The sequence below is a fragment of the Cyanistes caeruleus genome, chromosome 1 (genome assembly GCF_971803275.1).
Source record: "Cyanistes caeruleus chromosome 1, bCyaCae1.hap1.1, whole genome shotgun sequence".
Lineage (NCBI taxonomy): Eukaryota > Metazoa > Chordata > Aves > Passeriformes > Paridae > Cyanistes > Cyanistes caeruleus.
Window position 1 is genome coordinate 140,057,652 of NC_141701.1, and position 5,998 is coordinate 140,063,649.

General features: G+C 36.5%; 1 long non-coding RNA gene across 1 annotated transcript; it reads left to right on the top strand.

The window, feature by feature from the left end:
- The first annotated feature begins 2,502 nt into the window (after positions 1 to 2,502).
- LOC147655952 (uncharacterized) lies at positions 2,503 to 5,185 on the top strand. The gene is made up of 2 exons (XR_015280607.1): positions 2,503 to 2,736; positions 4,025 to 5,185. It is a non-coding gene; the product is annotated as an uncharacterized LOC147655952 (long non-coding RNA).
- The last annotated feature ends 813 nt before the right edge of the window (positions 5,186 to 5,998 follow it).

Genomic DNA, 5,998 nt, shown 5'->3' on the forward strand with positions numbered 1-5,998 from the left:
GAAGTTTTCTGTGGCAAAAATAGGAGATGTGAATATTGCACTAGACAAGGCAAGTAGCTTCCCAAAATTGGAGGGGTAGAATATGAGTGTTTGAAAGTCAGATCTTTGGGGCCAGGAGTGTAAAACAGATAAATGTACAACACCTGTTTGTATGCTTGGAAGTCTCCTACCTGCTTCTTGTGATGCCTGTAGTAGCCAATGGTTCTGTAAAAATAGCAAAGAAATACATCAGAAAACCATGGGACTCCAACAACTTGCACATTTTATCATCTTGGTGTTTGGTCTGTTTAATTCCTTGTGGAGAATAGCAAAAAATAAAGGACCACATAGGTGACAAGATGGCCCCAACAGTTGTATTGACATTTGTGAAAGTATACAAACACAGATGAATATTCACAGATTTGCCATTATACTCAGATTGTGGTGGCATCTGATATCTCAGATAAATTTGGATAAAGTGAAAGAATAGCATACCTGAATAAGACAAGCCAGATGGTATGTGTGATCCTGACATTTTTTGAAACTGGAATGTATTTCATTAAATAAATTACTCTTTTTCATTTTCCCTAAACAAATAATTAGCATTTCTGCAGCACAGAATAGCTACTTAAAATAGCTATAAAAATATTTACTGACATTCACTTAGTTTTTCTCTCATTCTTTACTTTTCAGATAGTAGAACTTTCCCCATAAATGCACATTAACAAGAATCTTGGAGTAAGAAATTAAATATATATATATATATACACGTATATATATATTTATAAAATAAGTGATTTAAACATTTACAGTTGCTTGTTTGTTGTTTTTGTTGTTGTTTTTTCTGAAAAATATTTTGTTGCTTCAACTAAAATCTTCACAAGAAAATATATCCCATTTCCCCATTTCAAATGAAACACTGGCATGAGGTTCATGTCTCATTTTATGTAGCAACAAACTTATAGGAAATTATAGTTTACCTTCTTACAAGATAGTCTGATGCAAGTGCTGTCATTTTTTTAAAACTCTTTTTGTGTTGATAATACCTACTCTCCAAATCAAAATTATTTTGCTTGGCTTCAAGCAAGGCAGCATTATTTTTTCATATGGCAATATGTTTTAAAAAATGAAGGAATAAGGTTCTTAATTATTGATATTAGATAGTAGTTTTAAGAAACCTCAATGAGGGCTGAAGCTGTGAAATTCTTAGTGTCTCATAAATGCAGAGCTAAAGATGAGCTGTTCATGCAAGTCCATAATTTCAGGGGTAAGTGGTTTCAGTGTCCCTGTATGCTCCTTCTCAATGAAGATAACTCCTCTCCTCCTGCAAACTTTAACTTCATGCCCTCACATATAATCATGGACTTTGCCCTATGTTCATCATTTGGCTGCTCAACTCTGCTATTGCTCCAGCCCCATATTTCAGTACCACCACATCCTAAACTTGCCAAGGAGAGTGATTTCATTGCTGACAGAGCATGCTAACTGCTCCCAAAGAGGGAACAGGAGACCTGCAGGAGGACACATCACCATAAAAAGTAAAGATGCACGAGGCCTTTGCCTGTTTTGTTATTTTGGTGGAGAGCTGAACAGGCTGACATGAGTGTTAGATGGGGGAGAGCATAATGAAGAGTTTGTAATGAAAATTTCTCTATGCATAGAGAAACCAAATCTTCAATTTTTTTTTTTTTTTGTCACATCAGGAGTTCTGTGTGGTTAATGAGTTTAGTATAGGAAAAACCATGAATTTTGTATTGAGACTTAGTTATAGGAATGTTCTGATGGAACCGTATGAAAAACTGAATTTGTGATTATTCTGTCTTCCTTTTTCCCGCCGCTTTTCCTGCATATTCCAGCTAAAACTGCCTATTTCAGAAGGTCCCAGAATAATATACACTTTCTCCAATAATGCAGAAGCCTCTGGATGAAGGAAAGTCTGGTTAATCCATAAGAATGGCAGGTCTGTTTATTGATCTCATAAATTGCACTTTACTTGACCTGTCAAAAAGCAGAATTCTCAGCATGTGCCTTCCTGCTACTCTAAGAGCCTCTCCTCACCTCGGGCAGATTACTCCCCCCCCAGCCTCTCCCCCTATGCTGGCAGCTGCTGTAAACCCTGGTCTAAATTCATTAACCTTCCCCCAGACAATCTATTTGAGTTCATCCTTGAGAAAGTGCAGATAGAACAATAAACACTCACTGCTGATTTTTCTTCCCTGACTTTCCTAACACACCCGTGCACAGGCTGCCTACCTAATTTTCTCCTAATAGGAGGAAAATTAAAATCAAAATCGATAGGAATTGAAATCAGCCCACAGACTAGAATTTCCTAATTAGGAATGCATTCATTATAGGCAGAATTAATGCCTGTGTAGTAGGAAGGAAAACTGCACAGAGTAATGTGAGTGGTGCCAGACTAATCAATGGCATATATCTGCAAGAAACAATCAAAGGGAAAGCCAGTGCTCAATGGAAAAACCTGTTCAGTGTGACTTATTGATTGCAAACTGCTCCCACCTGAACAACCACCTGAAGTGCAGTGTTGTTGTTGCCATGCAAATGCTGTGAGTGGATCTCCAGTGGATCTTGCCTGAGTAAGAAGCTTTGTTTTGCTTTAAGTGGATAAAATTTCGCACAGCTGCACGACTTGGATGGTGATGTTACTCACAGTGTTGCTGCATTGTATCCAGAGCCAAGACAATCTGGAAGTACATTCCTGGCCATCTTTTAAGAGAATGCCTTCTATCTTTAAAAAAAGTGTGTATTTGAACAATGTCATTTTTTGATAATGTAATGTGAATGCTGCAGTAAAGAAAAAGGGAATGCTTTAAAGGAATCACTGACCTTTAAATGCCTGATTCCCTTTACCAATAAATAGAGGTGAGTTCTAGCTCACATCTAATTTTATTGGAATTTTAAATCATAGGTGCCTTATGATTGATTAGAAATACCCTCTTGTTTTATTGTCTCAGAAAGAATACAAAATCTGAAATGAAATTTTAAGCTTAAGGTAGAGTAACTATATAATTTTTTTACCAAAATGAGAAAGGGAACCTTAGGTGAAACATTACATTTCTGGTGGCTAAAGGTAGCTACATTGAATCAAAGCAAAAAAAGTACTGAGACAGTTGAATGAAAAGTTTGGAAAAGTTTAGCTAATTTTTTTTTTTTTTTCAAGTCCTGCTCTCACTTGAGCTCACTTTAAATAGTCATTTCCATATATTGTCTTACATAATTAGTTCTAAAAAACCTGTATCTGACAAATTGTCAAAATAATGTTTGGATAGATAGCTTTGCTAAATATGGCTGCAGGTCAGATGTGGGTTCTGGCAGTTGTGCAGGGTTTTGTGAGGATTCTATGTACTTAGAGTTCATTGCAATTTTTTCAAAAAAGTATTTAAAGTGGACAGGACTCTTCATCTCTGTTCTCTTTCTGATGTATCCAATAGCATTATTTTAAATGTAGAAATATGCAAGTGTTGCAGGAAACTCTAAAAGGATATCTTGCATTTTGAGGGTGGGAGATTCAGAGCTTAAATTTACCTGAGAAATAAAATTTTTTTGGTAGACTGATGAGCAGAGGCATTGGAAAACAGAAAGAAGAATAAAATTGCAGTTTGTGTATTTGTTTCCCCAGCCTTAGTAATGTTTTTATTAATAGATCCAAATCAGTGTCAAAACATTCCCAGCCTCTGGGTCTGAGAAGGCACTTTAGGACACGCTGTGTATGTCCTGCAGCCTAGAAGGCTGTGAAAATTTCAAGGCTTGCCATTTGGATAATGCTATCTTACTATTTTTCTCTATCTAGAAGACAATTGATTTGAGTCACGCTAGGTTAGAATAGTTCAGAAACTATTTGTGCTGTAGGAAATCACTGAAATTTTGTCTTAAAATTCCTTAATTTCCAGTAAATTATCATGTAATGACTGAATGGCTGGCCATTGCAGCAACAAAATCAGTATATTGCTTTACAATATTCTTTCTTGGCTCATCTGTAATATTTGGTGAGCAGCACTTGATTAATGGGAGTGTAATGATAATTCAGCTCCTCCACTCTACAAGCCAGAGAGAACATCCAGATAAAACAGCCTGTGCTTGTGACACCCAGAAATGGCTGAAACGACTGCCAGAAGTTATTGAGCTGGAGAGAATCTCAAATGAATGAATTGGGCATGAGTCACGTCTTTCCACAGAGCAACTGTGGGCGCCGGCTGCCGGAGCACTTGAGAAGTCAACAAGGGCCCCCTTTGAGGGACCTGGGGGAAAATTTCATAACTGACTTGGATTTGGAATTCTGCAGTGCATCTGGGATAATAATACCCCACAACAGCTAAGATTGTTTAAAGACAAGCAGCTTCAAATTGTCAATAACTCCAATACCAGCAGACTTGGGTGGTGAAGGGTGGCAGAGTGTTAATTGGTCTGGAAGCAGTATAAATACTTTCTGCATTTATCTCACTTACAAATGTTCTCTGGTGATATGTTATCAGTAATTTATGATGTGCCATGACAATGGCTTACATTTCTGACAAAAATAGCAATTAGTTAGAAGAATGAGAATTCCCCTTGAATGTTTTCATCAAGTCATAAAGGGGATTTCTTTCCTTCCATGCATGAATTGCCTGTAAAAATCCTTTTAATTTTGCAGTTTTCTTTCTTGCCTGAATTTGGTTCAAATTTTAACTTTTCTAAGAATCATACAAATGCTCTCATGAAATTACATTTATTACTTATGTGTATATCCAGTGCATACATTGGCAGGCAATCATGGTGATAAGTACAAAGGAAACTCATCAATTTAATCATACACTTTCTTGATACTTGATTCTTACATTATTGCTTATTTGATTTTGTTCTCTCCTTCGTAGACACGATAGTTATTAAGAAATGCCATTGTCCAAAGGAGAAGTAAAATCAAAATTTTCAAGCATTGCCTCATATATGGGAAGTCCTCTATTGCCCCAAAATTTCACGCAGGATGCTTATCAGGTGCAGGGAAATGAGTGGAGGGGTCTAATTTGTTACAGTTTGGTATCACAGTGCAGATAGATGCTGCACTGTGTCTTCACTTTCAGCCTCAGGGAAAGACACTGTGGCAGCACTGTGAGAAAAGTCAAATGCTTTCTTTTGATGACTGCAATGAATCCAGAAAAATCTCTGTGATCTAAGTGGTTTGGTAGCTGGAATAAAAATACTGTAAAATCCAGGTATCCTTGATATTTTTTAAAAAAAAGTTTCTGGACAGTATTATGTTTCTGTTTGCAAAGTAGAGAAGTTTCAGTCACGTTGCTAAGTGCATTTACTTGTGTTATTCAGTGAATTGCTAGTAGAGTTTGTTTGGAAAATTAAGTTTTCCTAATTCTTGATGACTTAAGAGATTCCAGAAATATATTTCAGAATTCAGATGGAACCTGAAAACACAGATGTAATATTATAGTTGCATTCATAGGCCATCAGAAGATAGACAATACTAGTGAAGATTAAAGTCAGAAGCAATTCATTTCAGCATGTTTCCTCTTTGCAGGAGAGATGGAGAATGCCATAATGAAACTTCCCTTAATAAGTTTTATAAGCAGACATATTCAAAAACTATTGGAGGCAACTGAAAGTAACTGCTAAGGAGTTTTGAGTAAGTCCTGGAACTGTCAGGTTTTAGTTATAAATGTAGTTATATTTAGTTATGTGCATATTTTTCCTCCTAGACCCACTTGTTTTATAACTCAGCTTTAAAAAAAACTTCACCTGACAAGTCAGTTTTTAGCTGTGGATGGAAATTAGGATCTGAGCACCAAGTGTGGGGTGTTGAAATATGACTTAGCCATAAAAGACAGAAAGGAGGCTTGTTTTTTTGTGCCTTTTTTTTTTTAAAGAAATTTGGAAAAGCTGTGGGAATTGAACCTCTTGGACCTCTTTGTATCTTCTCTAGGATTACTGTGTGAGGTGACCACAGTCCCAGGTGACATTGTTCATTGTGTGTGGCTTTGGAAAATTATTGGAATAAACGTACTGCATCACTCCC